General features: G+C 39.2%; 1 non-coding gene across 1 annotated transcript; it reads right to left on the bottom strand.

The window, feature by feature from the left end:
• Positions 1-4,056: 4,056 nt before the first annotated feature.
• On the bottom strand, positions 4,057-4,166 carry LOC138822398 (U6 spliceosomal RNA). Its single transcript, XR_011370432.1, has one exon. It is a non-coding gene; the product is annotated as a U6 spliceosomal RNA (small nuclear RNA).
• Between the last annotated feature and the right edge of the window lie 11,643 nt (positions 4,167-15,809).

The following is a 15,809-nucleotide window of genomic DNA, read 5'->3' as shown; positions in this document are numbered from 1 at the left end:
TATCCTCTCTTCCTTTCCTAAAGTCTCACGATGGGGGAAACCTCAGTATATAGATTGTAACTCCCTCAACCATACCTTTGATACTGTTTCCTTTTGTTCATCCTTTACTTAATCTGTTAGCATTCTGAATCCTAGTTTCCCCACTTACTGGCTTGTTTTCCTTCAGGCTATAAATAGGATGAATTTTCTTCTATTCTAAAAAGCTTTTCTATTGATGCATTGTTTTCTTCCAACTACTGCCTGCCATGGCTTGAAAGTGTCCCCCTCCCCCAAACTTCTGGAATCCTCAATGCAGTGATGTTAGTAGGTGATTAGGTTAGAAGGAATCTTCCCATATGAATGGGTTAATGTCATCATCTTGGGAGTGTGTTTGTTGTAAACTGCAAGTTCAGCCAGGCACAATGGCTCACACCTGAAATCTTAGCTACTTAGGAAGCTAAGATCTGAGGATTGCTGTTCAAAGCCAGACAAGCAAGAAAGCCCATGAGACTCTTATCTCCAGTTAACCACCAGAAAAACTGGAAGTGGAGCTATGGCTCATAGTGGTAGAGTGCTAGCCTTGAGCAAAAAAGCTTAGTGCTTGGGCTGGGAAGGTGGCTCAGTGGTAGAGCACTTGCCTTGCATGCTCTAGGCCCTGGGTTCGATTCCTCAGCACCACATAAGAAAAAAGCCGGAAGTGGCACCGTGGCTCAAGTGGTAGAGTGCTAGCCTTGAGCTGAAGAGCTGAGGGAGAGCGCCCAGGCCCAGAGTTCAGGCCCCTTGACCGGACCCCCCCCAAAGAAAAGGTTAGTGCCCAGGCCCACAGTTCAAGCCCCATAACAATAACAACAAAATAAGCAAGTTCCTTTTGCTGTTTCCTTCTCTTCTACTTCTGCCTTCCATGGCATGACACTACAGAGCCCTTTCCAGATAGATGCTGGTGCTGTCTATGATCTTGGACTTCCCAGCCTCCAGAACCAGAAGCCAGATTTAATTTTTCTTCATTATACATTATCTTGTCTATGGTATTGTTACAGCAACATGAAACAAACAGTTACAGTGCTCCCCATTTTAGTTAATAGTATTGGACCCATCTTCCTATATGATTCAGTGATTTCCCATTTTATGCTCTTCTTTTTTTCAGTTTAAAATAATACCTGTTTATGATCTCACACCTCTGTAGGTAAGGAGTTCAAACAAGTTCAATCAAGTTCTCTGCTTTGGGTCTCATAAGGCCAAAGACAAGGTGTTAGCTTTTCAGGAGGCTCTGAGGAACAGTCTACATCCAAGCTCAAGTCCTTATGATTGATGCATAGATGGCTTCTTTTACTTTCTGGCTACCAGCCAAGTGACAATTCTCTGCTCCTGGTGGCTGCTCTCAAGTCCTGCCCATGGCCCTCTGTATCTTAGCAAAACCTCCCTCAAGTTAAATCTATCTGATGCTTCCATCTGACCATCTCATCTACTCGTATAGGTCTTGAAGGTTCTCAGTGGGGCAGCAGGTATCTTGCTGTGGGGACCTGTTATCTGATACCAGCATGCAGTGTCCAGAGTACCAGCAACATTACTTGTGTCAACTAGAGGATTCTAGGGCTGGACAACAGCAGTAGCAACATCTTTGGCCTGGTTCTCTAGAGTGATTTTGACTGTGTTTACCCTTAGCAGCTTCTCTTTGTTCCTGTCTGCTTTTGAATCCTCTATTTTCAGCCTTCCCAGGGCTATATAGTACCTTTTTTTCCCCCCAGTCACGGGACTTGAACTCTGGGCCTGGGCGCCCATCCCTCAGCTCTTCAGCTCAAGGTGAGCGCTCTATCACAAGCTACAGCGCCATTTCTGGTTTTCTGGTGGTTAACTGGAGATTAAGAATCTCATGGACTTTCCTGCCCGGTGATGGCTTTGAACTGTGATCCTCAGATCTCAGCCTCCTTAGTAGCTAGGATTACAGGCATGAGCCACCAGCACCCGGCTACATAGTACATTTTAAGAAACTTTTGAAAATTGTCTTTAAGTAGTTGTACAAAGCAGTTGCCATTTAGCAAAGCAGTTTATGAAAACAATATACCTTGATCAATGTCATCCCTTTCAACATTTCCACCCATTGATTTTCTTAATTTTGTAGAATATACATTAATTTTTTTTGGGGGGGGTCGGTTGTGGGGCTTGAACTCTGGGCCTGGGTGTTATCCTTCAGCTCTTCAGCTCAAGGTGAGTGTTTTACCATTTGTGCCACAGCGCCACTTCTGGTTTATTGGAGATAAGAGTCTCCCGGACTTTCCTGCCTGGACTAGCTTTGAACCTCGGATCTCTGCCTCCTGAGTAGCTAGGATTACAGGCATGAGCCACGGATGCCCCACTTACATTGAATTCTTGACTGCATTCTACATCCCAACTTTCCTTTAAGAAACTTTTATTGTAGGTAGAAGAAGGAGGATCATGAGTTTGAGTCCTGCCCTGGCTATAGAAGGAGTTCTAGGATGGCCTGGGCTATACAGTGAGATACTATTTCAAAACAAACAAACAAATATCACCAAAATAAAACAAAGCCCTCAGCCCTCTTTGTTTTCTAACTAATTTAGCCAAAGTTGTGTTGTGTATTGTCAATCTGACTGGCACATGCACCTGCTTTGCCTTACTTCGCAGTTTTTCTGTCTAAAGACTTCTTTTTAAAGTCTAGCCAGATTATTTTTCTACCCAAGTTACTTTACTATAACTCCTCTGGATTTACTAACATCCTGTGCTTATTTTGATCTTTATTTCTCTTATTATTTTTTACTATTATTATCTGTTGTACTTTTTTTCTCTTTCATCTTTGTTTACCCATTCACCCTGTTGCCACTGCTACATATTACAGTGCTCCAACAGAGCCCATTTTACTTTCCTATTGTTCATTTTTTGTGTATATTACCAGTGGTTTTCACTATCACATTTCACGTGTGCACATATTGTATTTTAATCACAATAATCACTTTGATTGCTCTCCCTTTCCCTATTTTAATCCCCCATTGTTTAACAGTTTACAATGTTTTTTAATTCCATCTTCACAAATAGATGCAATATACGTCAATATTATTTACTCTTTATCCTCTTTCACTTCCTATTCCCGCTTGTCCCTCCAAACAATTCTGTAGTTATAATTAAGTTCATATATATGTTAATATATAGCTATAAGAAAAATATTCATATATGTTATAATTTTATATATGTAATATACATGTATGTTATATAACATATTAAGATATTTATATGTCTTCAAAGTCTAAATTCCATAAATAAGCAAAAGTGTGGTATTTGGCTTTTTGGGGCTTGGGTTATCTTGCTTAACATGATGATCTCCAGTTCCATTCACTTTCCTGCAAATGATATAAGTTCATTTTTTTCTTTATGACCAAATAATACTCCATGGTATGCATGTACCAAATTTTCTTATTCATCCATTGTTGGTACCTCAGCTGATTTCACTGTGGTTATTGTGAATGAGTTTCTCATATTGATTTATACTCTCTCAGATACAGCCCCAAGAATAGTATGGTGGGGTCATTACATAAATCTGTTTTTAGTTTTAGGTTTTTGTTTAGGAATCTCTATATTGATTTCCATGAGGGTTGCACCAGTTTACATTCCCTCCAACGGTGTATGGATCCTTTCCCTCTCACCTCACATCCTCACCAGCATATCTTTTCCTTGTGGTTCTTGTTTTGTTCATTTTGTTTTCTTGATGATAGCCATTCTGACTGGAGTGAAATGTGTGTGTGTGTGTGTGTGTGTGTGTGTGTGTGTGTGTGTGTGTGTTTTGCTAGTCCTGGGGACTTGAACTCAGGGCCTGGGCACTTTCCCTTAGCTTCTTTTGCTCAAGGCTAGCACTTTACCACTTGAGCCACAGCACCACTTCTGACTTTTTCTGTTTATGTGGTACTAAGGAATCAAAACCAAGGGTTTCATGCATGCTAGGCAAGCACTCTACCACTAAGCCACATTCTCAGCCCAGTGAAACAGAATCTTGAGGTCGTTTTTATTTGCATTTCCTTTATGGGACATTGAACATTTCTTCATGTATTATTTTTAGCTATTTGTATTTTTAAAAATATGGAACACTTTACAAATTTGCATGTTATCTTTGTGATGGGGCCATGCTAATCTTTTCTGTATCTTTCCAATTTTAGTTTGTGTGCTGCTGCTGAAGTAAGCACTGTATTTATTCCTTTAAGAATGGCTTGTTCATCAGCATGGGGCAGGAAGTGGGGGGGAGATAAAGTAGGAGAAAAATGAGGGAGGAGGTAACAAGTTTGACAAGAAATGTGCTCTTTAGGGCTGGGAAGGTGACTCAGTGGTAAGAGTGCTTGCCTTGCACGCATGAGGCCCTGGGCTCGATTCCACATATAAAAAAGAAAAAAACCTGGAAGTGGCGCTTTGGCTCAAGTGGTAGAGTGCTAGCCTTGAGCTGAAGAGCTGAGGGACAGGGCCCAGGCCCAGAGTTCAGGCCCCACAACCGGACCCCCCCCCCAAAATGTGCTCTTTATGTACATATGTAACTGTAACCCCTCTGTACATAACCTTAATAATAAAATTAAATTTAAAAATAGAATGGCTTGTTCAATTAGCTTACCTAACTATTAACTGGGAATTTTTCACAATTTAATTTTTTACTTCTTTGTATATTCTGCATAATAATCCTTCTCCATTGAATAGCTGGAGATATTCTCCTATTCCATGGGTTATCTTTTGATTCTTAGTCATTGTTTCTTTTGCTGTACAGAAGCTTTATAATTTGATTTGATCTCATTTGTCTATTCTTGTTCTTGTTTTCTGGTCAATTAAAAACCTATTCAGAAAACAATTACCTGTATGTCTCTATCTTCCAGAGTTTTCCCTATGTTTTTTGTAGTCCTTTGAAATGTTACATTTAGATATTTAATCCATTTAGACGATTTTTGTTCAGGGTGAGAAAAGGAATCTACATTCAGTGCCCTATATGTAGATACCCATTTTTTTTTCCAGCACCATTTGTTGAAAAGATTGTCTTTTCTCAAGTGCATATTTTTGAAAACCTTGTCCAAAATTAGATGGCTGTGCTGGCCACTGGTGGCTCACACTTTGTAATTCTAGTTTCTCAGGAGGCTGAGATCTGAGGAGAGAGGTTTGAAGCCAGCCTGCGCAGCAAAGTCCATGAGACTCCTATCTCCAATTAAACACCAAAAAGCTGGAAATAGAGCTGTGGCTTAAGTGGTAGAGCATTAACTATGAGCAAAAAAGTTATATTTATTGGTAAAGTAGGATATTTAAAGTCACTCACAATTTTTGTGCCAGAGCTATCAATACATGGTATAGTGAAGTGTTTGTCTAATGAACTTGAGTGTGCCATCATTTAATACAAATATGTCGATGACTGTTATTCTTTTCGATGTATTTTCCCCTATTAATATGAAGTGACCTTTGTCTCTTCTAATTTTAGTTTAAGACTTATTAAGTTTCAAGAGCCAGAAAAAAATGACGTCTTGGAAAGAGACTGAAGAAGAGACTGGAGAGGAAGAGGAAAGAACCAGAACAGGAAATCAGAAAAAGGATATAAGAAGGCACCAGAGAAGACAGAAGAAACAGAGTAAGAAGCAGTTAGTCACAGGTTGAAATTTTTATTTTATTTTATTTTTTTCTTTTTGCCAATCCTGCAGCTTTGAACTCAGGGCCTGGTCACTGCCCCTGAACTTCTTTTGTTCAAAGCTAGTGCTCTGCCACTTGAGCCACAGTGCCACTTCCAGCTTTTTCTGTGTATGTGGTACTGAGGAATTGAACCCAGGGCTTCATGCATGCTAGGCAAGCACTCCACCCCTGAGCCACATTCCCAGCTCCACAGGTTGAAAATTTTAAATGGCAGATATTAATGGCATATATTAAAGTATTCATTGAATTAGACTCTGTGGGTATTGGTGGAGACTTTTCAAGAGCAATTTCAGTGCAGGAATTGGTGGCAAAAATCAGACTGGAGCTGGGTGCTGGTGGCTCACACTTATAATCCTAGCTACTCAGGAGGCTGAGATTTGAGGATTGTGGTTCAAAGCTAGCTCAGGCAGAAAAGTCTGTGAGACTTCTATATCCAATTAACCACCAGAAAACCAAAAGTGGTGCTGTGGCTCAAGTTGGTATAGTGCTCGCTTTGAGCTGAAGAGCTCAGGGACAGCATCCAGAGCCAAAATGCAAGCCCCATGACCAATGCCCCCCCCAAAAAAAAATCTTCAAAAAAAATCAGACTGGATTGGTAATGGGAAATTCTGGAGGTAATATGAAATTCTAAGTTTATCTTGTTAATATCTACTAGTATGATAAGTGTTCACATTAGAAGGAATTAGTGGATACACAACACTCAAAGGTTTTCACATGCCTAATGGATTTTTGTGTGAAATGTCTTTGATCAAGATTATAAATGACAATGAAGATTTATACTAAATATTTTGTAAGCAGAAAGGAAATGCTAAGCCCTTTCTTTGTCATAGCCTACCTATTGGGGACCTTTTTTTTCTTTATTTTATATGAATTTTCTTTAGTTACTCTGGACAAAATGTGAAGAGCAAGGAAAGGGGAATTTTCTATTTTCCAAGTTCTGAGTAGATGCTAATGAGGGATAAATTCCTCGAAAGATAACTATAAAATTACAGACATTTGTGTTCCTCTATTCAAGACTTACCATTTTAAAAAATCAAATTAGCTTGTACTGCCTGTGTAAAATAGTCAGTATTAGAATTAAGAGCTGATTGCGCTTTAAGAGCATAGTAGCTCTTGAAGGCTTAGTATGTGACCAGCATTTTTATTATCTGAAAAACCGATATTCATATTCATTCAGTAGTTTTCAAGAACTCTAGTAAATAGAAGAATTATGAATGTTGTAAGATGACATCTATGGATTTTGAAAACATTTTAGCTTTACATAATATAAACAAATTGACCACAAAGGAGGTTGTATAATAGGGTGATAGAGAGTATGGATTCTGGGGAAAGTGAAGGAAAAATCTATGCTCAGAGTACAGAACTGAATTTGGCAGATAGGTGTTCTGGGAGATGATTTCTTAATATTTCTGATTCTTCTTTCTTCCTCAAGTGTGAAATGGTATTAAATAAAGGAATGCTTTTCAAGCTCTTAGCATAATGCCTGACATAAAGTATGTGCTAAAACATGTCACTTATTGTATTACCTAAGATTACAAAATTATTCAAGTTGGAATCCAAATTTTACAAACATTGCTATGTCATTTACATAGGACTATCTTTAAATGTAGAATTGTAGATACTGTTTAGGATTATCTGTTAGTTTGGAAAAACAGACTTTCTTAATCCACCATTGGTACCTTTGCATATTCTTCTCATTACCTTGAATTACACATCCATCAATTCATTCCTCATTTACCTGAGCTCTCTTTAACTTATAAATGACAGAAATCTAATTCAGCCAATTTTGAGTAAAGAAAACCATATCGAAGCAATGGTTATATTATTGTGATGCCAAAGGTGGTAATGATTCTTAAAGAATATCATTCCTTTGGTTTGCCTTTTCTTTCTGTGTAACCCTCTTCATTCGTGGTCTGGCTTCTTGCATACAATAAGAGGCTAGAGAGAAAAAGGTTGGTCAGAATGTGAGGAAAGTCTCATGATTATGTGGTCCCTGTTCATCAGCCTCAGATGAAAGAGAAAAATCTCTCTCTCCCACATTTCATATAAAATCTAGGAGGAAATAGTTGAATGGAATAACTTGGATCATGTGCCAATCTACCTGAGCATCTATTGGAGCCAGAAGAATGGGATTGTATAACTGGTTAGGTCTAGTCTTACACTATGACAGGAAGTTGATACTATAGTTCACAGCCTCATGAGAACAACATGAGCTTTGGAGTTATCCAAAGAAAGGGCTGCTGTTAGTAGATGAGGGGAAAGCAAGTCATGGGTAGATTGAAACAACAAATAACAACAATAACACAAAACAACTCTATACTTTCAACTGAACAATCTCCTATTTTAGAACCCGAGGGCTATTGATTTCTTTTTCTTTCATTTTCTCCTTTATTCATTAGAGAAAATAAATTTCTAGTTTCTGATATTTTTTCCTTCTGAACATTTTTCATCTTCCTTTTTTTCTCTTTTTATTTGGGGGGGGTTTCCAGTCATGGGGCCTGAACTATGGGCCTGGGCGCTGTCCCTCAGCTCTTCAGCTCAAGGCTAGCACTCTACCACTTGAGCCACAGCGCCACTTCCGGCTTTTTTCTTTTTGCTTATGTGGTGCTGAGGAATCGAACCCAGGGCCTCATGCGTGCAAGGCAAGCACTCTACCACTGAGCCACCTTCCCAGCCCCCTTTTTTTTCCTCTTTTTAAAATTATCTTTAATAAGTTGTACACAGGAGGTACCATATAACAAAGAAGTTTATGAATACAATATATCTTATCAGTGTCATCCCCTTCAACATTCCATTTTACTTACATAAAAGACCAGAGAGTAAATATATTGGTTTTGCAGGTCATATGATTTCTATTGTAACTCCTCAAGAAGCTACAGACAGTGAATGTTAGACTGATCATTGTCAGAACTGCTACATTTATTCAGTGCTAATTATGTCTTACATTGCTAAATAAACAATCCATCAAAACTGGTATTTTAACATAGTTACCTCTGTTAGTCATGTTCCCAGCACTGTGACAAAGTACCTGAGAGAATCAACTTAAAAGGAAGAAGGTTTATTTGGGTTCACAGTTTTAGAGGTTAGTTGGCCCTATTGCTTTGGGCCTGTGGAGTCATAGTACATCCTGGTGGGAACACATGGAGGAGAGCTCTTTACCTCATGGTGGCCAGGAAGCAAAGAGAGAAATAGGAAGGGGTGACAGTCCCCACAATCCCCATCAGGTGTATATCTCTAGTGACCCGACTTCTTTACATTAGGGTCCACCCCCTAAAGGATTCCACCACCTCCCAGTAGTGCCACAGGGAACTTTAATATGGGCCTTGGGGATACAAACAAGATCTAAACTATAATATTAGCTGAGCATTTCTAAAGGGCTAAGAGGGGAAATTTTCCCTTCTTGTATATGAAAGAGTAGGGGCTTATATTTAGAAAGATCTGTATATTTCTCCAGATTTTTCTGCCCAATTTTGTTTGAAAGTGAAAAATTTGAAAGGCTTAAGGCTCTTTATCCTCCCTCTCCCCCATTAATATAATTATTCAGCCTTTGCTGACAACCTGGGAGTAGAAAAAGAGAGGAGATTGAGTCTATGCAGGATGGAGGGAAGATGAAGACAGCTTCTCAGTAGGGTCTGAGAAAGAGGAAAATTACTTTATTGATATGGGGTGATTAACTCCCAAAGGGATTTTTGAGAGACAGCTGCACACAGAGAGTGATAGTAATTAGAACTAATTACTGTTGTTGTAGATGTTTTGCATTTCTGTAGCACTGTGTACTTACAAAGAATTTTGTAATCACTTATTAACTCTCTTCCACCATAGCCTTGTGACATGGGTTTATATTATTGTTACATGTGTTTGTATTCATCTGGGAAGAATTTGAGCTATTGTGGCCTCCTACTAGGATTAAGGAATCAAAATTCTAATTGTATCTCTTATCTCACTGTGTGCCTTGATAATACAAATGATGAGAACTTGAACGTTGTCTTACTCAGTAATTTTACTATGAAGAATAACTCATGAAGCTGGCTCAGGCTTTGCCAAATTAAGCAAGATATCATAAGATAAGTAGGTGCTTAATAGCAGTACTAATCTCTTTAAACATTAACTTTTTTCCAGGTTTGGGGAAATTAAGTTACAATAGGGTCTCTTTCATAGAAATTTTTTGTCAAGTGATTTGCAAAGGGCCTAGCATACTTACTTAATAAATATTAGCTATTACAAATGCCAGGAAATGAATAGATGACTCAGGAAATCTGTGCGATTTATTTACTCTCATTGCCTCCATTTAATGGCTTTAGTATTCCTGACTTTGGATAAAGATTTCTACAGATTTTTAATGATTTAGTTAACAGTTATAGGTTGACTAGAATTTATCAGACCTTGTTCTTGGAGCAAGAATACAGTGGTAAACAGAGAAGTTCATCTCTATCCTTGTGTCCTCTGCAAAGGGGAGGCAGTGGAAAGTAATGGAACTCTGAGTTGGGTAGAACTGCATTCCAGTTGATTTTTGTATTTAACAGGTGTGTCATCTTTGACCAATGAATAACCTTTTGAGACTTGCTTTGGGTAATCTGTGAGGTAGAGGTGGTGACAGCTTCCTAGACTTATGAGAGTTTTGAAGTAAGTATCTAGTACATTGCTTCCTAGACTTTAAATTCAAACTTATTAAATTTAGTGTCATCACCACCATTGCTAAATAAACAGTGTGCTGGGAAAGGTAATTAATGATGAGTAGACTAAAGTAGATTAAATGAAATCTATGGGTCATGCAAATGCCAGAAGACCAGAGAGAAGGTTCTAGAGGTGGAGAGAAGTATAAGATTCTCCCTCCTCTCTTCTTACCCCCAGGTAATTTCTAGGGAAGCAGTGGCCTACATCCCACAACCTAAAGACTCACACTTTTCTTTCCTTTGGACTATCAGCTTATGAGTTGATATGAAATCCAGAGTCTGTTCAAAGGTCACCTTAAAACAAATTAGTTTGGAGGTCTACAGGCTAAGGATTTGGATTCTTGTTCTTTATGGCTTCCACCAGTGTTTTCTTGCCTAGCAAGGTTTCTAACTTGGATGTAGTTTCCTAATCTAAGTTCTCACCCTTCAGGTGCTATAGCAAGTCTATGAACTGTTCATAGGTTTTTAAGGGTGTTATTATAAATTATTATTATTAAAATAATTTTAAAAGATGACAAAGGAGTCTTCTAAGGCAGTTCTTCCAGGAGATAGGAGGAGTATTTTCTAGGATAGTAGTTTAATCCTGTCTCTTTTCCAGAATTGATTAATAATTTTGGCTTTGTGGGTCACAAAGCCAAAATTTGATATCTGGCTCATCTCAGAATAAGTTTCCTGACTATTACTTTAACCTGTAGAAATTAAATTGCTTCTGAAAATTAAACTTCGCTATGTTTAACTTTAGAATTCAGCTGGGGGGAGGGTGGCTCAGTGGTAGAGTGCTTGCCTTGCATGCAAGAGGCCCTGGGTTCGATTCCTCAGCACCACATAAGCAGACAAAAAAAAAAAAAAAGCTGGAAGTGGTGCTATGGCTCAAGTGGCAGAGCACTAGCTCTGAGCTGAAGAGCTGAGGGATAGTGCCCAGGCCCAGAGTTCAGGCCCCACGACTGACAAAAAAAAAAATTCAACTGGGTACTTGTGACTCATGCCTGTAATCCTAGCTACTCAGGAGGCTGAGATCTGAAGATTTTGGTTCAAAGCCAGCATGGGCAAGGAAGTTCATGGGGCTTTTATCTGTCTCCAATTAAGTACCAAAAAAAAAAAAAAATGTAAGCCTGTGGATCAAGTGGTAGAGTGCTAACTTGGATCAAAGAAAGCTCAGGGACAGTGCCCAGGTTCTGAGGTCAAGCCCAAGGACCAGCACACACACACACACACACACACACACACACACACACACACACACACACACACACACACACACACGAAAGAATTGAATAATTCTAACATTTATAGCACAATAAAAATCTATTCCCTTATCACTAGAGCTATGTTTTATTTCTTAAGCTTGGAACACAAACAATCCCACCTCCCTTAGCTAGGCCACAGTTCTCTTGTATTCTGTTTCGAATTTGCTGAGATTTTGGGACTTACAGATTTGTGACTTTCACTAATTCTGGATAGTTTTCAGGTATTATTTCTTTGCTGTATTAGTGTGTTTCCTCTCTTTCTGATGTTTCATAAATTTAAGTCTTTCCTGTTGCTCCAAAAGTCCTTATCATTGCACCAATCGTTTTTTCTCTAGTTTTCAAACTGAAAATTTCTGTTGACCCAAATTCTGGCTCACCAATTCTTGGTTCATCCATATCATTTCCACTAGTTTTCTTTTCATAATTTATATCTCTTTGCTTTAATTGCCTATCTTTCCATTCATTTCAGTAATGTTCACTTTTACTTTCTGAACTATGGACACAAGAGCTGCTTTAAAATATTTGATACTATCAGCACCTTTCGATTGACATTAGTTGTACTTTTCTCACCTTGAAAACTGATCATAGGATTAGAGGTGTGGCTCAGGTAGTAGAGCCCCAGCCAAAGAGCAAGAGCATCAGCTACCAAGTTCAAGTCTGGGACAAAAAAAAAAAAAAGAAAAGAGAAAAGAAAACTGGTCACATTTTTGTAGTTCTTAATATGTTCAGTAGTATGTCTAATAATTTAGGACTTTATCAGACATTTAATGTATTATAAGACTCTGGGTCCAATTTAAATCCTCTTAGGAGTGTTGGCTGTTCTAGTTTTAACAGAAAGTTAACACTATTGAGTTTAGACTGAAAGTTGGGTGTCATTTTCTCTGGAGAGTAATTTCATTAACTGTTTTTCACAGTCGTTGCTATGCAGTCTGGGTCTGTTCCTACATGCATTACTCAAAGGTTAGTTTAGGACTTAGGTTATAGGCGAGCTCAGTTCTAAAGCTTTTGTTATATTTTTTCTTAATTTTTGTGAGCATGCACAGCGTGGTGTATGAACTTGTGTCAAATCATAGGGATTTTGACGACCCCTTACTCCTACCTCTTCAGGATTTTGCCTACATTCTTTTTTGTCAGAGGACTCTTTCACTATCCCTTTCCTAGAAGACAGAAAAACAAGAGATTTTTAGTTTCCTGGGTATCAACTGTATATAATCTTAACACATTTGAGAGCAAACAAACCTCTAATGCACTTGCATATTCATGAATGCACTGCCATTCTAAGAAAGGAGAGTCAATAAAATCTGTTTTTAGAGATTTTTGTCTATGTATTTATTTTTCAGAAATAGTTCAGGCATCCAATGAGTATTTATAATTAATTTCATCATTTACTTAAACTCTTTTTTTGGGGGGGGGTCCGGTTATGGGGCCTGAATTCTGGGCCTGGGCGCTGTCCCTCAGCTCTTCAGCTCAAGGCTAGCCTCTACCACTTGAGCCACAGCGCCACTTTTGGCTTTTTTTTTTTTTTTCTGTTTATGTGGTGCTGAGGAATCGAACCCAGGGCCTCATGCATGCAAGGCAAGCACTCTACCACCGAGCCACCTCCCCAGCCTGCTTAAATTCTTAAAAGTTAGTAAAGGATCTGAAAATTGTAATTTTTGCTAACCTCTATGCTTAATGATTTCTAGAATTATAAGACTCTCATAAAACAACTTTTATATTTTTAGGGTTCACCCACTTGAAATGATATCTATGGTTTTCATTTCATTTCATCTAATACACACACATGTTTTTTGTTTTTTGTTTGTTCCCCCTCTGGTCCCGACCCTTGAACTCTAGACCTGGGCACTGTCCCTCAGCTCCTTGCTCCAGGTTAGCACTTCACCACTTGAACCATAGTGCTACTTCTGGCTTTTTTGTGCTTGAATTGGAAATAAGAGTCTTATAGACTTTGAACTGTGATTCCTAGATCTCAGCCTCCTGAGTAGTTAGGATTACAGGTGTGAACCACTGGCACCTGGCTACATTTTTTTTTTAATTTAAAGGAAGTTATAGGAAAAGTGATAATTTACTTAGCTCATAAAGCAAGCCTTTATGAGCTTTCCTTTATGAAGGAAATCTAGGAAATTTAAACTGTGAGCTCAATTGCCGTTCTATAAAAACAAAAATCTTGTATCGCCTTTTTTTTTTTTTTTTTTTTTTGCCAGTCCTGGGGCTTGAACTCAGGGCCTGGGCACTGTTCCGAGCTTCTTTTGCTGAAGGCTAGCACTCAACCACTTGTGCCACAGTGCCACTTCTGGCTTTTTCTGTTTGTGTGGTATTGAGGAATCGAACTCAGGGCTTCATGCATGCTAGGCAAGCATGCTACCACTGAGTCACATTCCCAGCCTGTCATTATTTTTTTAAGGTAAGGTGAATCTAAGTGACTCTGAGTCATACCTAAAGCTCTTAGTTTGGCTTTGAACTAAATATCTAACAAGAAATGCCTCTTTCATAATTGTTTGTTTCTAGGGTATGTGTGGGGCAGAGTGTTACTTCCATAAATTAGAAGAGAAAGAGAACTCTTACAAAAGGGTGAAACCCTGATGGAGAAAGGACTAAAATTGGAAGGATAAGGAAAAGGAAGAGGGTATGTGGGATAGGGAGGAGACAGACAATCCCGGAAGAGGATTAAACTGTTAGGTTTTTAAAAAGAGGTAGCCAAGTTAGAACAGCACCAGCATGCACGTGGTATTCAGGTAAGGGGTAGACCTGCTGGGACCAGGCAAGGTTGGCACTCCACCTGGCTGGGAAAGAGAGAGAGCAAGAAAAGAACAGAGAGTGAGCTAGAATAGAACAGAGAGAGCCAGAAAAGAGCAGCAAGAGCAACAGCAAGAGCAAGAGCAAGAGAGCGTCTGGGCCTGGGTTAGGCCTTATGTAGGGTATGGGCGGGGAAAGGTGTGGCCACATCAAATTCAGATGTGACCTCAGCGGATGCAGATGTGACCTCTTCCAGGTATCCCAGTTGCCTAGGTAACGCAGGTACTGGGTGGAGACTTTGCTGCGAGGAGGGTGGAGTCTGCTAGCCATCCAGGAGAGGACCTTACATAAACCAGGTAAAAAGACAAATAGAAAGAGATAGACTGTAATGGCTAAGAAAAATAATAGCATTTTGATACACTGCATTTTAACAATGAATAATGTATTATTAAGAGACTTCTTGAGATACATTAGACACACAGGCATCAGAATAGAGGCTCCCCTCCACAGTCCTTTTCCAGACTCTTTTCTCTAGTCCTTCATTTTTCCTTCTCATCCCACACACCCAGAAAGACCAGAAAATCTGTAGAGAAATGCGCCCACACAGGCGTCTATACCTAGAAACACATATGCTTAGGTTCACATCCATGCAATGCAGAAGAATATACATATATACCCACAAGGTATTCACGACCTTGGTGCCTACACAGAGACAATATGACTTCTAAAAGTCACTTAATTGAGATTTGATATGTACAAAATGAAGTGCACTCTGAACAAGGTAAACACTTTAGGAATCCTTCTGTTACCCCTACATATCTTCGCATGGAGATACCAGCAGCTCATGTATGCTGATCCCTGCATTACCGCTTCCATTTCCATATACCAAAATCTTCTCTGTTTCAAACACTGGCTTCAAAACATCATTCTCATGATTTCCCAGATTGTTTCCCCAGATTGTTCTAGCCAAAGTAATCTCTCACCTCCTTTATAATAGATTTACATATATAGCAGTTCAGCTGCTAGACACACTTTCAGATGCTCTGACTGTATGGATATCTATTTTGTTTGTTTGTGTGGATATCTATTGTTTTATACAATGCAGACAACAACTTTTAAGTTTTCAGGGTTCACTTCTAGAAAACAGGATGGTTTAGTGAATAAACTGCTTTTAATGGATACCACTTTCACTGCAAGGGAAAAACCAAGGCACTTAAGAGGACGGGCAGCTGGGAGGGGATGTGGTGCCATTCGGCATTCATTTTCCTCAGTTGGGAGGAGGCTGGCGATTGTGGCCCTTCCAGCAGCCCGGTGCTTAGGATTTCTCTCCCCGCCTTGGCAGCTGGTCCAGGAGGCTGAGGACTAACTAGGAGAACAGGGTGGGGAGAAGCAGAGTCAGCATGCCTCTGATTTACAAGTAAAAGGCTCCATTTTGTTCTTTGAGCCACAGAAAAAGATTAGGCACCAGTCAGAATGCTCATTTCTTGGTTTACACTGGAAAATATGCCTCCCCCAACAC

The sequence above is a fragment of the Dipodomys merriami genome, unplaced genomic scaffold, assembly GCF_024711535.1.
Source record: "Dipodomys merriami isolate MVZ:Mamm:240054 unplaced genomic scaffold, mDipMer1.0.p SCAF_11, whole genome shotgun sequence".
Classification (NCBI taxonomy): Eukaryota; Metazoa; Chordata; class Mammalia; order Rodentia; family Heteromyidae; genus Dipodomys; species Dipodomys merriami.
The sequence above is the reverse complement of the archived record's forward strand: the minus strand, read 5'-3'. Positions and strand labels throughout refer to the sequence as shown.